Below are 17828 nucleotides of genomic sequence, written 5' to 3' on the forward strand. Positions count from 1 at the left end.
ATGGGTCCATCCATGTCCCCATGTCCCCATCCATGTCCCCATGGGTCCATCCATGTCCCCATCCATGTCCCCATGGGTCCATCCATGTCCCCATCCATGTCCCCATGGGTCCATCCATGTCCCCATCCATGTCCCCATGGGTCCATCCATGTCCCCATCCATGTCCCCATGGGTCCATCCATGTCCCCATCCATGTCCCCATGGGTCCATCCATGTCCCCATCCATGTCCCCATGGGTCCATCCATGTCCCCATCCATGTCCCCATGGGTCCATCCATGTCCCCATGTCCCCATCCATGTCCCCATGGGTCCATCCATGTCCCCATCCATGTCCCCATGGGTCCATCCATGTCCCCATCCATGTCCCCATGGGTCCATCCATGTCCCCATCCATGTCCCCATGGGTCCATCCATGTCCCCATCCATGTCCCCATGGGTCCATCCATGTCCCCATGGGTCCATCCATGTCCCCATCCATGTCCCCATGGGTCCATCCATGTCCCCATGGGTCCATCCATGTCCCCATCCATGTCCCCATGGGTCCATCCATGTCCCCATCCATGTCCCCATGGGTCCATCCATGTCCCCATCCATGTCCCCATCCATGTCCCCATGGGTCCATCCATGTCCCCATCCATGTCCCCATGGGTCCATCCATGTCCCCATCCATGTCCCCATGGGTCCATCCATGTCCCCATGGGTCCATCCATGTCCCCATCCATGTCCCCATGGGTCCATCCATGTCCCCATCCATGTCCCCATGGGTCCATCCAGCCCCATGTCCCCATCCAGCCCCATGGGTCCATCCAGCCCCATGTCCCCATCCATGTCCCCATGGGTCCATCCATGTCCCCATCCATGTCCCCATGGGTCCATCCATGTCCCCATCCATGTCCCCATGGTCCATCCATGTCCCCATCCATGTCCCCATGGGTCCATCCATGTCCCCATGGGTCCATCCATGTCCCCATCCATGTCCCCATGGGTCCATCCATGTCCCCATGGGTCCATCCATGTCCCCATCCATGTCCCCATGGGTCCATCCATGTCCCCATCCATGTCCCCATGGGTCCATCCATGTCCCCATCCATGTCCCCATGGGTCCATCCATGTCCCCATCCATGTCCCCATGTCCCCATCCATGTCCCCATGGGTCCATCCATGTCCCCATCCATGTCCCCATGGGTCCATCCATGTCCCCATCCATGTCCCCATGGGTCCATCCATGTCCCCATCCATGTCCCCATGGGTCCATCCATGTCCCCATCCATGTCCCCATGGGTCCATCCATGTCCCCATCCATGTCCCCATCCATGTCCCCATGGGTCCATCCATGTCCCCATCCATGTCCCCATGGGTCCATCCATGTCCCCATCCATGTCCCCATGGGTCCATCCATGTCCCCATCCATGTCCCCATGGGTCCATCCATGTCCCCATCCATGTCCCCATGTCCCCATCCATGTCCCCATCCATGTCCCCATGGGTCCATCCATGTCCCCATCCATGTCCCCATCCATGTCCCCATGTCCCCATGGGTCCATCCATGTCCCCATGGGTCCATCCATGTCCCCATCCATGTCCCCATGGGTCCATCCATGTCCCCATCCATGTCCCCATGGGTCCATCCATGTCCCCATGGGTCCATCCATGTCCCCATCCATGTCCCCATGGGTCCATCCGTCCCCATCCATGTCCCCATGGGTCCATCCAGCCCCATGTCCCCATGGGTCCATCCAGCCCCCCCTTCAGCCCCATGTCCCCATGGGTCCATCCATGTCCCCATGGGTCCATCCATGTCCCCATCCATGTCCCCATGGGTCCATCCATGTCCCCATCCATGTCCCCATGGGTCCATCCATGTCCCCATCCATGTCCCCATGGGTCCATCCATGTCCCCATGGGTCCATCCATGTCCCCATCCATGTCCCCATGGGTCCATCCATGTCCCCATCCATGTCCCCATGTCCCCATCCATGTCCCCATGGGTCCATCCATGTCCCCATGGGTCCATCCATGTCCCCATCCATGTCCCCATGGGTCCATCCATGTCCCCATCCATGTCCCCATGGGTCCATCCATGTCCCCATCCATGTCCCCATGGGTCCATCCATGTCCCCATCCATGTCCCCATCCATGTCCCCATCCATGTCCCCATGGGTCCATCCATGTCCCCATGGGTCCATCCATGTCCCCATCCATGTCCCCATGGGTCCATCCATGTCCCCATCCATGTCCCCATGGGTCCATCCATGTCCCCATCCATGTCCCCATGGGTCCATCCATGTCCCCATCCATGTCCCCATGGGTCCATCCATGTCCCCATGTCCCATCCATGTCCCCATGTCCCCATCCATGTCCCCATGGGTCCATCCATGTCCCCATCCATGTCCCCATGGGTCCATCCATGTCCCCATCCATGTCCCCATGGGTCCATCCATGTCCCCATCCATGTCCCCATGGGTCCATCCATGTCCCCATCCATGTCCCCATGGGTCCATCCATGTCCCCATCCATGTCCCCATGTCCCCATCCATGTCCCCATGTCCCCATCCATGTCCCCATCCATGTCCCCATCCATGTCCCCATGGGTCCATCCATGTCCCCATCCATGTCCCCATGGGTCCATCCATGTCCCCATCCATGTCCCCATGGGTCCATCCATGTCCCCATCCATGTCCCCATGGGTCCATCCATGTCCCCATCCATGTCCCCATGGGTCCATCCAGCCCCATGTCCCCATCCATGTCCCCATGGGTCCATCCAGCCCCATGTCCCCATCCATGTCCCCATGGGTCCATCCAGCCCCATGTCCCCATCCATGTCCCCATGGGTCCATCCAGCCCCATGTCCCCATCCATGTCCCCATGGGTCCATCCAGCCCCATGTCCCCATCCATGTCCCCATGGGTCCATCCAGCCCCATGTCCCCATCCATGTCCCCATGGGTCCATCCAGCCCCATGTCCCCATCCATGTCCCCATGGGTCCATCCAGCCCCATGTCCCCATCCATGTCCCCATGGGTCCATCCAGCCCCATGTCCCCATCCATGTCCCCATGGGTCCATCCAGCCCCATGTCCCCATGGGTCCATCCAGCCCCATGTCCCCATGGGTCCATCCAGCCCCATGTCCCCATGGGTCCATCCAGCCCCATGTCCCCATGGGTCCATCCAGCCCCATGTCCCCATGGGTCCATCCAGCCCCATGTCCCCATGGGTCCATCCAGCCCCATGTCCCCATGGGTCCATCCAGCCCCATGTCCCCATCCATGTCCCCATGGGTCCATCCAGCCCCATGTCCCCATGGGTCCATCCAGCCCCATGTCCCCATCCATGTCCCCATGGGTCCATCCAGCCCCATGTCCCCATGGGTCCATCCAGCCCCATGTCCCCATCCATGTCCCCATGGGTCCATCCAGCCCCATGTCCCCATGGGTCCATCCAGCCCCATGTCCCCATCCATGTCCCCATGGGTCCATCCAGCCCCATGTCCCCATGGGTCCATCCAGCCCCATGTCCCCATCCATGTCCCCATGGGTCCATCCAGCCCCATGTCCCCATCCATGTCCCCATGGGTCCATCCAGCCCCATGTCCCCATCCATGTCCCCATGGGTCCATCCAGCCCCATGTCCCCATCCATGTCCCCATGGGTCCATCCAGCCCCATGTCCCCATCCATGTCCCCATGGGTCCATCCAGCCCCATGTCCCCATCCATGTCCCCATGTCCCCATCCAGCCCCATGTCCCCATCCAGCCCCATGTCCCCATGGGTCCATCCAGCCCCATGTCCCCATCCATGTCCCCATGGGTCCATCCAGCCCCCCCTTCAGCCCCATGTCCCCATCCATGTCCCCATGGGTCCATCCAGCCCCCCCTTCAGCCCCATGTCCCCATCCATGTCCCCATGGGTCCATCCAGCCCCCCCTTCAGCCCCATGTCCCCATCCATGTCCCCATGGGTCCATCCAGCCCCCCCTTCAGCCCCATGTCCCCATCCATGTCCCCATGGGTCCATCCAGCCCCCCCTTCAGCCCCATGTCCCCATCCATGTCCCCATGGGTCCATCCAGCCCCCCCTTCAGCCCCATGTCCCCATCCATGTCCCCATGGGTCCATCCAGCCCCCCCTTCAGCCCCATGTCCCCATCCATGTCCCCATGGGTCCATCCAGCCCCCCCTTCAGCCCCATGTCCCCATCCATGTCCCCATGGGTCCATCCAGCCCCCCCTTCAGCCCCATGTCCCCATCCATGTCCCCATGGGTCCATCCAGCCCCCCCTTCAGCCCCATGTCCCCATCCATGTCCCCATGGGTCCATCCAGCCCCCCCTTCAGCCCCATGTCCCCATCCATGTCCCCATGGGTCCATCCAGCCCCCCCTTCAGCCCCATGTCCCCATCCATGTCCCCATGGGTCCATCCAGCCCCCCCTTCAGCCCCATGTCCCCATCCATGTCCCCATGGGTCCATCCAGCCCCCCCTTCAGCCCCATGTCCCCATCCATGTCCCCATGGGTCCATCCATGTCCCCATGGGTCCATCCATGTCCCCATCCATGTCCCCATGGGTCCATCCGTCCCCATCCATGTCCCCATGGGTCCATCCAGCCCCATGTCCCCATGGGTCCATCCAGCCCCCCCTTCAGCCCCATGTCCCCATGGGTCCATCCATGTCCCCATGGGTCCATCCATGTCCCCATCCATGTCCCCATGGGTCCATCCATGTCCCCATCCATGTCCCCATGGGTCCATCCATGTCCCCATCCATGTCCCCATGGGTCCATCCATGTCCCCATCCATGTCCCCATGGGTCCATCCATGTCCCCATGGGTCCATCCATGTCCCCATCCATGTCCCCATGGGTCCATCCATGTCCCCATCCATGTCCCCATCCATGTCCCCATGGGTCCATCCATGTCCCCATGGGTCCATCCATGTCCCCATCCATGTCCCCATGGGTCCATCCATGTCCCCATCCATGTCCCCATGGGTCCATCCATGTCCCCATCCATGTCCCCATGGGTCCATCCATGTCCCCATCCATGTCCCCATCCATGTCCCCATCCATGTCCCCATGGGTCCATCCAGCCCCCCCTTCAGCCCCATGTCCCCATGGGTCCAGCCAGCCCCCCCTTCAGCCCCATGTCTCCATCCATGTCACCATGTGACCAGCCTGCGACCCCTCCATATATGGATGATGACCAATGCTGGGAACACTCACCCAGAAAAACGTGGCTATTGCACTTGACTTGAAGTTGAAGCAGGGAGAGCTGTAGCCGGGGCCGGCAGCCTTGTTTCCAGGGTGATGGTGAGAGAGCAGAGTGCAGGTCACCGCATACTCAGCCCAGGAGCCGGCTTAAAAGGCCAAGAGAGCAGGAGAGAAGAGGGCGGTGCGGTGTTACATACCCGGACGGGAGCCGGTGTTACAAGGCCAATTCCAAGGGAGCAGGAGCCGGGACTGGAGAGCAGAGCGCGGCGTCGGCGTATGAAGAGCCGGCAGGGGAGCAGGGAGAGGAGAGCGTGACGTCAGCGTGTCACCTGACACCACACAACTGCCAGCCACCAGCGGGAAAGCAGAGCGCGGTGCGTGTCACCGCCCACCAAGATCACGTCCTCCTGTCATGTGACTATGCGCGTCACCCGCTGTCACCACTGAATAGTATGAGCGCCGCACGCGACGCTACATTTCTTTCGGCTGCGCTTTTAAAGGGCCCGCACTTTTTAAGAGCCCCCGCTACCAATTCTCTCACTCTCTCATCGGGGCCCACCGGGAATTTATCACACCAGGCCAGTCCGACCCTGCATGGGCCCATCAGGTAAAGTGATGGAATGACGTTTTCTCTCCTCATGTTGAAAAATGACATTTTCTGCCACCTATTGATGAGAGAAAAAAAGTGATGAAGATTTACAAACTTCTAACATTAGTCAGTGAAAAACATACAGAACAAGGATGCAAATGGATCTTTTTTTGGCAATCCAATCATTTGAATGGGCCAGCTTTATCTGCAAATCAGATTACAATCAAACATGTCTCAAATTTCTTTTGTGAACCATCAGCATCAGAGAAGGTCCATAGACTATAATTATTATGTTTTTATAAGCAAAGAAAAGGAACACAATGCAAACTCTAAAATCAGACATTTAAATGGATGAGTTTGGTGGGCAAACAGGGTCTGACTGGAGCACCGGGACACTGGACGATTATCCGGTGGGCCAGGGTCCTTGGCAGGACCCTGAGCAGGACGTAGAGGGGGCCCACTGGTTTCAACTGAATGTGCGTCCGAGGACATTTCATTAATGATCAGTATTGTAATATTCGGTCACTATGTTGTAATATCTGGTCCGGTCATGGTGTGGTATTTATCCCTGTATGTGTTATTATTTGGTCACTATGTGGTGTGGACATGGTGTGGTGGTATTTCTCCCTTGTATGTGGAATTATTTGGTCGCTATATGTTGGTAATATCTGGTCTGGTCATGGTGTGGCGATATTTCTCCCTTTTACAGTCTGAGGTATTGTTCGGTCACTATGTGGTGGTCATATGTGGTCTGCTCACGGTGTGACGGTAGTTCTCCCTTGTATGTGGAATTATTTGGTCGCTATATGTTGGTAATATCTGGTTTGGTCATGGTGTAGCGATATTTGTCCCTTTTACAGTATGAGGTATTGTTCGGTCACTATGTGGTGGTCATATGTGGTCTGCTCACGGTGTGACGGTAGTTCTCCCTTCTATGTGGAATAATTTGGTCGCTATATGCTGCTAAAATCTGGTCTGGTCATGGTGTGGCGATATTTGTCCCTTATACAATATGTGGTATTATTGAGTCACTATGTGGTGGTAATATGTGGTCTGGTCACGGTGTGGCTGTATTTCTCCCTTCTACATGGGATTATTCGGTCGCTTTATGCAGGTAATAAGTGGTCTGGTAACAGTGTCACGTTAGTTCTCCCTTGAATGTGGTATTATTGGTCTTGAAAAAGTGGATTGTGTTGTGTATAGCAGTCAATTGTTCTCTCTGATATTAATTAGGAGAATAATCTTTATTTAGATTTGTGATTAAATACTTGGAACAAGATGCACTTACAGGAATTCTACTGTGAAAACAAGTAATCACCTTTCCAAAGGATAAGTGATAAGTTATTGATTGGTGGGGGTCTGACTGCCGGGACCCGCACCGATTGGTAGAATGTGGAGCTTTTATCCCCACTAGACTGGAGCAGCATGTGCGACTTCACCACTGATCCATTCATTCCCTCAATGGCTGCGAGCTCTGCTCTTGTTTTTTTCTGGAAGCCCCAAAGAGAATGAATGGATCTGCGGTCAGACATCCCACCTGCCGCTGCATTTTAAAATGGGGATAAAAGTGTCCTGTCAGGGATAAAACTTCCCAATTCTGTTCAGTGCAGTTTCCAATGGTCGGACCCAAACGATCATTAAGTTATCACCAATCCTGAGGAGCCCATGGATCGGTGATAACTTGTTTTCACCAAAGAAGCTCTTTAATGCAAACGACCGTAATTGTCCATCCCAGTTGTGCTGTGCGCACAGTAGCTGTGTAGGAGCCGCCTGTGTTTTACAGTCGAGGTCCCACTATAACGGGGATAACGGCTAACAGGTATCTGCATCTAGCTGTAGGGTGGGCCCCAGTCTCCCCAGTCCCACGCTGTGGGCAAATATAACCTGTCTGGGCAATTGTAGCCAATTTTGCTGCAAAAAAAGAAAAGTCTTTTTACCTTTTTAACCATAACTTTCAATGTCTTGGATAAATGTGTGACCCTTTATTAAATTCTGCCTTTATTATGGGGATCTCATGGTAGTAGAGCATACCAGAGGTTGACTATATTTTATTTTTTATAGAAAGATCCACGTAAAGAAAAAAAAAAAAGTAAAAAAAAATGGAAACCAAAAGAAAATAAACAGAACACACCTTTTTGGTAAATTTTTATACTTTGAGCAGCCCCATGATATAAGCTGGTGCAGGTCACTAATCAGACAAATCCACATGAATGAGTGTAAGAAGTGAATGCAGCACTCACCGCTATAATAAAACATTGTATTCCATCATTAATAACCATCAGCTTCTCACAGAGGGAGGTCAGCGAGTGGTAGATACACTGCATTGTGAAAGGATTTGGCCCCCTTGAACTTTTCCACCTTTTGCCACATTTCTGGCTTCAAACATAAAGATATAAAATTCACATTTTTTGGGGAAGAATCAACAAGTGGGAATGAAATTTATTGGATATTTTAAACTTAAAAATAAAAAATGAAAAGTGGGGCGTGCAATATTATTCGGCCCCTTTACTTTCAGTGCAGCAAACTCACTCCAGAAGTTCAGTGAGGATCTCTGAATGATCCAATGTTGTCCTAAATGACTGGTAACGATAACTAGAATCCACTGATCCAATGTTGTCCTAAATGACTGGTAACGATAACTAGAATCCACCTGTGTGTAATCAAGTCTCTGTATAAATGCACCTGCTCTGTGATAGTCTCAGGGTTCTGTTTCAAGTGCAGAGAGCACCATGAAGACCAAGGAACACACCAGGCAGGTCCGAGATACTGTTGTGGCGAAGTTCAAAGCCGGATTTGGATACAAAAAGATTTCCCAAGTTTTAAACATCTCAAGGAGCACTGTGCAAGCGATCATATTGAAATGGAAGGAGTATCAGACCAATGCTAATCTACCAAGACCCGGCCGTCCCTCTAAACCAGTGTTTCCCAAACTCCAGTCCTCACGGACCACCACAGGTCATGTTTTCAGGATTTCCTTAGTATTGCATAGGTGATGGAAGTATCATCAAGGCATCAGGAATTTTCTCACCTGTGCAATACTATGGAAATCCTGAAAACATGACCTGTGGGGTCTGTGAGGACTGGAGTATGGGAAACACTGCTCTAAACTTTCATCTCGAACAAGGAGAAGACTGATCAGAGATGCCGCCAAAAGGCCCATGATCACTCTGGATGAACTGCAGAGATCTAGAGCTGAGGTGGGTTAGTCTGTCCATAGGACAACAATCAGTTATACACTGCACAAATCTGGGCTTTATGGAAGAATGGCAAGAAGAAAGCCATTTCTCAAAGATATCTATAAAAAGTCTCGTTTGAAGTTTGCCACAAGCCATCTGGGAGACACACTAAACATGTGGAATAAGGTGCTCTGGTCAGATGAAACCAAAATCAAACTTTTTGGCCACAATGCAAAACGATATGTTTGGCGTAAAAGCAACACAGCTCATCACCCTCAAAACACCATCCCCACTGTCGAACATGGTGGTGGCAGCATCATGGTTTGGGCCTGCTTTTCTTCAGTAGGGACAGAGAAGATGGTTAAAATTGATGGGAAGATGGATGGAGCCAAATACAGGACCATTCTGGAAGAAAACCTGTTGGAGTCTGCAAAAGACCTGAGACTGGGACGGAGATTTATCTTCCAACAAGACAATGATCCCAAACATAAAGCAAAATCTACAATGGAATGGTTCAAAAATAAACATATCCAGGTGTTAGAATGGCCAAGTCAAAGTCCAGACCTGAATCCAAACGAGAATCTGTGGAAAGAGCTGAAAACTGCTGTTCACAAACGCCCTCCATCCAACCTCAATGAGCTCGAGCTGTTTTGCAAGGAAGTATGGGCAAGAATTTCAGCCACTCGATGTGCAAAACTGATAGAGGCATACCCCTACCACTACAAAGTATTAACTCAAGGGGGCCGAATAATATTGCACGCCCCACTTTTCAGTTTTTAATTTGTTAAAAAAGTTTAAAATAGCAAATAAATTTCATTCCACGTCACGATTGTGCCCCACTTGTTGTTGATTCTTCCCCCAAAAAATAGAATTTTATATCTTTATGTTTAAAGCCAGAAATGTGGCAAAAGGTAGAAAAGTTCAAGGGGGCCAAATCCTTTCACAATGCAGTGTATAGGCGACGGCAGTACTGTGTATCTACAGGATTCCAGGCCAGTATCTGCCACCCGCTGGATTTCCCATGTGAGAAGCTCTGGGATTTTATTACAGGGAAACTGTCATCAGGTTTTTGCTATGTAATCTAAAAGCAACAAGTCGGGGCAGAGGACCTTATCCCAGCGATGTGTCACTTGCTGGTCTGCATGATGTCATTTTGATATAATCCCTCTTTTATCTGCCGCAGATCTAGCAGTTCCCTGAATTCACAGATCATGTAGAGACCAATGCGGGAAAGTTACCCCAAATGTTCTAGAAGTCAGCACTGGATTTTCTTCTTTCAGATCACCTCACAGACCAATGTAAGTTAAGGGACAAGTTCAGATGACGGTTTATCCCACTGTTTTTTGAAAGAATTTCGCCATTAAAACTCATGCATCCAGTACAAAAAGAAATAGATGCCACAACCAGGGCCGCTCCAGGATTTCATGGGCCCCGGGCAAAAGTCTCAGTGGGCCCCTTTCACACCTACCACGATTCATGATGCACAGAAATATAGGTATAGTACAATGCTAAAGATTTCACTGACTTCTCACATTACATGAGTGATATCTATTGTAAAGTCTACAACAGCTCAGAAACCAGCGAATCCTCCCAGCGCACAGTTCAGACCAGACAATATAGTCCTCTATACAGTATTATGGGCCCCACGTAGTCCTCCATATACAGTATTATGGGCCCCACGTAGTCCTCCATATACAGTATTATGGGCCCCACGTGGTCCTCCATATACAGTATTATGGACACCACGTGGTCCTCCATTTTCAGTAGTATGGGCACCACGTGGTCCTCCACATACAGTATTATGGGCACCACATGGTCCTCCATATACAGTATTATGGGCACCACGTGGTCCTCCATACAGTATTATGGGCACCACGTGGTCCTCCATATACAGTATTATGGGCACCACATGGTCCTGCATCCAGTACTATGGGCACCATATATTGCTCCATACAGAATAACGGATCGTATATAATGCTCCATACAGTATGATCCCCATATATTGCTCCATTCAGTATAATGGATCCCATATATTGCTCCATAAAGTAAAATGAGCCCCATATATTGCTCCATACATAATGGGTACCATATAATGCTCCATACAGAATAATGGAGCCCAAATATTGCTCCATACAGTATGGGCCCTATATATTGCTCCATAAATAGTGGGACCAATATATTGCTCCATAAAGAATAGGCCCCATATAATGCTCCATAGATAATGGGCCCTATATAATACTCCATACATAATGGGCCCCATATATTGTTCAATAGATAATGAGCCCCATATAATACTACATACATAATGAGCCCCATATATTGTTCAATAGATAATAAGCCCTATATAATACTCCATACATAATGGGCCCCATATATTGTTCAATAGATAATGAGCCCCATATAATACTCATAACATAAAAAAAAAAATCAAATACTCACCGCTCCTTGCTGGAAGCAGGCCTGTCTCATCAGCGTCTTCTGACTCTCTGCACTGGGACTGCTCAGCAGAGGGCGCTCTGTAGTGACGTCATTGCGCCCTCTGCCCTGAGATGTCACAGAGTAAGAAGACGCAGAAGACAGAGGAGCAGCAGAGGAACAGGGAGAGGTAAGTATTGCAAACAGTTTAAAGCACTGGGGAAGTCCCAGTGCAAGTGCCCATTCGCTGGCATCAGGCCCCGCTGACTCATGGGCCCCATAGCGTGCTGGTGTCCCAGAGGGTGAGTGGGCCCCCTGCTCGCTCAGGACCCAGGCACTTGCCCGGGTGGTGATGCCGGCCCTGGGTACAACACATACGGCACCCGTTTTTAACTGATCTGCTGCAATGATTATGTAGGAAACTGTATTCATTTACAATCATCCACAGCATGAGAGAAAACAGCTACAACATTACTGAATAAACAGAAACCCTGCAAGTATACGAAAATGATTTTATTAAAAATATTTTGCATATCAATCCAGTTTGAAAAAAAATAACTCATTAAGCATTTTTTGGAACGTAGCAGTCCACATCTGACAGACTCCTGTAACTCTGGACACAGTATAATAGTGTGGCCGCTGTTCTCTAGCAGGACCCTCTAATGATAGAAGCAGGACGGCATACTGGATCTCGCACAACGCTACCTGCATGCCATCTGATTGGCTACTGTAAGTGCTCCAGCCGTATAGAGATCACTATGTATACAATATACTCCGAAAAGATGTCAGTGATTACTGTGAAGTAAAAATATTGTGGCCCCCATTGAGCAGGAATGATTAGAGATGGACAAGCTCCAGTTGGCAGACAGTCAGTGATGGCGGAGAGCTGACCATCTTTACTCGCTGCTCATTAGGAAAGTGCTCGCTTTCTGAAACCATTTGACTCTGAACTCGGCGTCAGACGGCATTATGTAAGAGGCCAATGTCTGAGTGGTTTTTGTGTCCGTTTGTCCTTCCTCTGTTCTTTCTGCCAAAAGATCCTCACCCATAACCTAAGCATTAAAATAAAGTTGAATTGTTACTAATATTTTTTTAAATTTATCACATGAATTGAATTTCATAAATTAAAAGAAAACTTTCCCTCCGATGTCCACAAAACTGAGCGCCACTACATAAGCCACAAATAGTCTCCCCTCTCTCTCCCAGTCTGTGCAGCGGACGGGAACCATTTAAATGGGTGCAGGGCCGATTTTAGATAAAGTGGGGCCCTGGAGAAAAGTTTAAAGTGGGGTCCCAAATGCTGACATACAGCACCACACAAACATTTAGCTTGTATGTACATGCGCTGAGATCAGGCCGCTAAACGAGCGCAATCCACAATACTGAAGCCGTTCGACGCTTGTTTCCCGACCTCTTTACACCAGCTGAGGAAGAATGATGGATACAGAACAATCACTAATAGATCAATCTGTCCCCATACAGCATCATGTTATCAGCAGCACATCTGCAGGTTACACCGGCCGATGTGCTGCTGAGAACAAGGATTTTTGTTCTGGCATAAACAATCCAATTACTTGATGAATAGGCAGCATTTTGCTTGTTTAGTATAATACATGCCATAGTCCTCCATATTTTATAATGTGCACCACAACCCCCCATATTGTATAATGAGGCCCATAGTCCTCCATATAGTATAATACACTCCCGATAGCCCTCCATATAGTATAATGCACTCCCCATAACCCTCTATATAGTATAATATACTCCCCATAGTCCTCCATATTGTATAATGTGCCCCACAGCCCTCCATATTGTATAATGTGGCCCATATTCCTCCAAATAGTATAATACACTCCCCATAGCTCTCTATATAGTATAATGCACCTCATAGTCCTCCATATAGTATAATGCACCTCATAGCCCTCCATATAGTATAATATACTCCACATAGTCCTTCATATAGTATAATGCACTCCCCATAGTCTTTCATATTGTATAATGTGCCCCACAGCCCTCCATATTGTATAATGTGGCCCATATTCCTCAATATAGTAAATACATTCCCCATAGCTCTCTATATAGTATAATGCACCTCATAGTCCTCCATATAGTATAGTACACTCCCCATAGCCCTCCATATAGTATAATACACTGCCCCATAGCCCTCCATATAGCATAATACACTGCCCCATAGCCCTCCATATAGTATAATACACTGCCCCATAGCCCTCCATATAGTATAATACACTGCCCCATAGCCCTCCATATAGTATAATACACTGCCCCATAGCCCTCTATATAGTATAATATACTGCCCCATAGCCCTCCATATAGTATAATACACTCCCTATAGTATAATGCACTCCCCCAAAGTCTTCAATATAGTATAATGTGCCCCACAGAGCTCCATATTGTATAATGTGACCGATATTCCTCCAAATAGTATAATACACTCCCCGTAGCCCTCCACATAGTATAATGCACCTCATAGTCCTCCATATAGTATAATGAACCTCATAGTCCGCCATATAGTATAATACACTCCCCATAGCCCTCCATATAGTATAATGCACTCCTCATAGCCCTCCATATAGTATAATGCACTTCATAGTCCTCCATATAGTATAATACACTCCCTATAGCCCTCTAAATAGTATAATGCACTCCCCATAGTCCTCCATATAGTATAATATACTCCCCATAGTCCTCCATATAGTATAATGCACTCCCAATAGTCCTCAATATAGTATAATGTGCCCCACAGCCCTCCATATTGTATAATGTGGCCCATATTCCTCAATATAGTATACTACATTCCCCATAGTCCTCCATATAGTATAATACACTTCCCATAGCCCTCCATATAGTATAATACACTCCCCATAGCCCTCCATATAGTATAATACACTCCCCATAGCCCTCCATATAGTATAATGCACCTCATTGTCCTCCATATAGTATAATTTACTCCCCATAGTCCTCCATATAATGGAATGCACCTCATAGTCCTCCATATAGTATAATGCACTCCCCATAGCCCTCCATATAGTATAATACACTCCCCATAGCCCTCCATATAGTATAATACACTCCCCATAGCCCCCCATATAGTATAATGCACCTCATAGTCCTCCATATAGTATAATACACTCCCCATAGCCCTCCATATAGTATAATGCACCTCATAGTCCTCCATATAGTATAATACACTCCCCATAGCCCTCCATATAGTATAATGCACCTCATAGTCCTCCATATAGTATAATACACTCCCCATAGCCCTCCATATAGTATAATATACTCCCCATAGTCCTCCATATAATGGAATGCACCTCATAGTCCTCCATATAGTATAATACACTCCCCATAGCCCTCCATATAGTATAATATACTTCCCATAGTCCTCCATATAATGGAATGCACCTCATAGTCCTCCATATAGTATAATGCAATCCCTATAGCCCTCCATATAGTATAATGCACTCCCTATAGCCCTCCCTATAGTATAATGCACTCCCCATAGCCCTCCCTATAGTATAATGCACTCTCCATAGTTCTTCATAGTGTATAATGCACTCCCCATAGTCCTTCATATAGTATAATGCATTCTCCTCAGTCCTTAATAGAGTATAATGCAGCCTCCCTATAGTATAATGCAGCCAAACATATAGTACATATAATATAATGAAACCCATAGTCCTCGTAATGTATAATTCGGCCCCAACCATAGAGTATAATTCAGCCACTCCATACAGTATAATGCAGCCCCCCAGTTCTGCAGTATTATGGTCACCACGTATAAAAAACAAATACATACAATACTCACCTCTCCTCGTTCTCCAGCTGCTCCATGCTCTGCAGAGCGTCTCAGCAGCTCCACTCTGCAGGCACAGTCATTCCCCCGCTACCGATACAGTTCAATGCCCAATGCGGGGGAACGAACTCACGGGCCCTATAGCGGCACGCCACGGGCTGGAGGCCCCAGGCAGATGCCTAGTCTGCCTGCCCTTACATCGGCCCTGAATGGGTGTCTCATATTGGGGACGTGTTTTTCTGCTTTTTTTCTTGCCATAGTACAAATTCTATTCAGTAGGACTATCAGCTGTGTATCCACCAGACTTCTGCACAACAAAACTGATGGTCCCAACCCCATTAATAAGGCAAGAAATCTCACTTATTAAACCTGAAGTGAAAACCATTTCCGGTGACTACCTCTTGAAGCTCATCAAGAGAATGCCAAGAGTGTGCAAAGCAGTCATCAAAGCAAAAAGTGGCTACTTTGAATAACCTAGAATATAAGACATATTTTCAGTTGTTTCACACTTTTTGTTAAGTATATAATTCCACATGTGTTAATTCATAGTTTTGATGCCTTCAGTGTGAATGTACAATTTTCATAGTCATTGAAAATACAGAAAAATCTTTAAATGAGAAGGTGTGTCCAAACTTTTGGTCTGTTACTGTATATATCCAGGATGTGTGATCAAGGGGTGCCATACATACCAGAATGGGGGATCAAGGGGTGTCATGCATACCAGGATGGGTGATCAAGGGATGCCATGCATAACAGGATGGGGGATCAAGGGGTGCCATGCATAGCAGGATGGGGGATCAGGGGGTGCCATGAAAACTAGGATGGGGATCAGGGGGTGCCATGCATACCAGGATGGTAGATCAAAGGGGTGCCATGAATACCAGGATGGGGGATCAAGGGGTGCCATGCATTCCAGGATGGGGATGAGGGCCACGTATACCAAGATGGGATGGGAGCCACATATAACCAGGAAGGAGGGACCATACATACCAGGATGGAGGATATTAACAGAATTGGGGGACATTACCCCAATACCAATGTCAGCAGCAGACTCCTATTAGACAAAGATAGCACAAGTATACAGAAAATGCAGTTTTTAAAAGGAAGGTTTTTATGATTAAGGGAAAAGGAAATCCAAACCTACAGGGCCCTGTGTGAAAAAGTGATGCACCTCCCTCCTTAAAACATAAATTAACTGTAATTTGTCACATCTTTGGGAAGCTGAGTTCAATTTCCGTAGCCCCACACAGCCCTGTTTACTCCCACACGTGTTCTCAATCAAGAAATCACTTAAATAGGACATGCCTGACAAAGTGAAGTAGAACAAAAGATCCTCTAAAGCTAGACATCATGCTGCGATCCAAAGAAATTCAGGACCAAATGAGAAACAAAGTAATTGAGATCTATCAGTCTGGAAAAAGTTCTAAAGCCATTTCTAAAGATTTGGGACTCCAGCGAACCACAGTGGGAGTCATTATCCACAATAGGCGAAAATATGGAACAATGGTGAACTTTCCTAGGTGTGGCCGGCTGATCAAAATTACCCCAAGAGCGCAGCAACGACTCATCCAAGAGGTCACAAAAGACCCCACAACAACATCCAGAGAACTGCAGGTCTCACTTGCCTCAGTTAAGGACAGTGTTCATGACTACACCATAAGAAAGAGACTGGGCAAAAATGACACGTATAGCAGAGTTCCAAGACGAAAACCACTGCTGAGCAATAAGAACAAAGGCTCATCTCAGTTTTGGCAGAAAACATCTTGATGATCGCCAAGACTTTTGGGAGAATACTCTGTGGACTGACAAGACAAAAGTTGAACTTTTTGGAAGGCGTATGTCCCATTACATCTGGCGTAGAAGTAACACTGCATTTCAAAAAAGGAACATCATACCAACAGTAAAATATGGTGGCGGTAGCTTGATGGTCTGGGACTGTTATGCTGCTTCAGGACCTGGAAGACTTGCTGTGGTAAATGGAACCATGAATTCTGCTGGTTAACCAAAAAATCCTGAAAGAGAATGTCCGGCCATCTGTTCATGACCTCAAGCTGAAGTGCACTTGGGTTATGCTGCAGGACAATGATCCAAAACACACTATTAAGTCCACACTATTAAGTCCACCTCTGAATGGCTTAAGGAAAACAAAATTAAGACTTTGCAGTGGCTTAGTCAAAGTCCTGACCTTAAGAAAGCGGTTCATGCTTGGAAACCCTCCAATGTGGCTAAATTACAACAATTTTGCAAAGATGAGTGGGCAAAAATTCCTCCAGAGTGTTGTAAAAGACTCATTGCCAATTATCCCAAACACTTGATTGTAGTTGTTGTTGCTGAGGGTGCTTCAACCAGTTATTAGGTTTAGAGGGCAATCTCTTTTTCACACAGGGCCCTGTAGGTTTGGATTTCTTTTTCCCTTAATAATTAGGATCTTCATTTAAAAACTGCATTTTGTGGTTACTTGTGTTATCTTTGTCTAATATTAAAATTTGTTTTGAGATCTGAAATATTTAAGTATGACAAACATGCAAAAGAATGAGAAATCAGGAAGGGGCAAACAACTTTTCACACATACACATATACATATATATATATTCATCCCACAATGTCCCATTCATGGTAGAAGAGAGGGATTG

At 48.4% G+C, this 17828-nt stretch overlaps 1 long non-coding RNA gene across 1 annotated transcript in view; it reads right to left on the reverse strand.

Moving 5' to 3' along the window:
• The window catches only part of LOC141193546 (uncharacterized), a 44140-nt gene extending 38667 nt beyond the window's left edge, over window positions 1-5473 (reverse strand). Inside the window, exon 1 of the long non-coding RNA XR_012266458.1 lies at window positions 5214-5473. This is a non-coding gene — a long non-coding RNA (uncharacterized lncRNA). The remainder of the gene's footprint in view (window positions 1-5213) is intronic.
• Between the last annotated feature and the right edge of the window lie 12355 nt (window positions 5474-17828).

This window comes from Phyllobates terribilis, unplaced genomic scaffold, assembly GCF_046119375.1.
Source record: "Phyllobates terribilis strain yellow unplaced genomic scaffold, ASM4611937v1 Scaffold_66__1_contigs__length_7565176, whole genome shotgun sequence".
Taxonomy (NCBI): Eukaryota; Metazoa; Chordata; class Amphibia; order Anura; family Dendrobatidae; genus Phyllobates; species Phyllobates terribilis.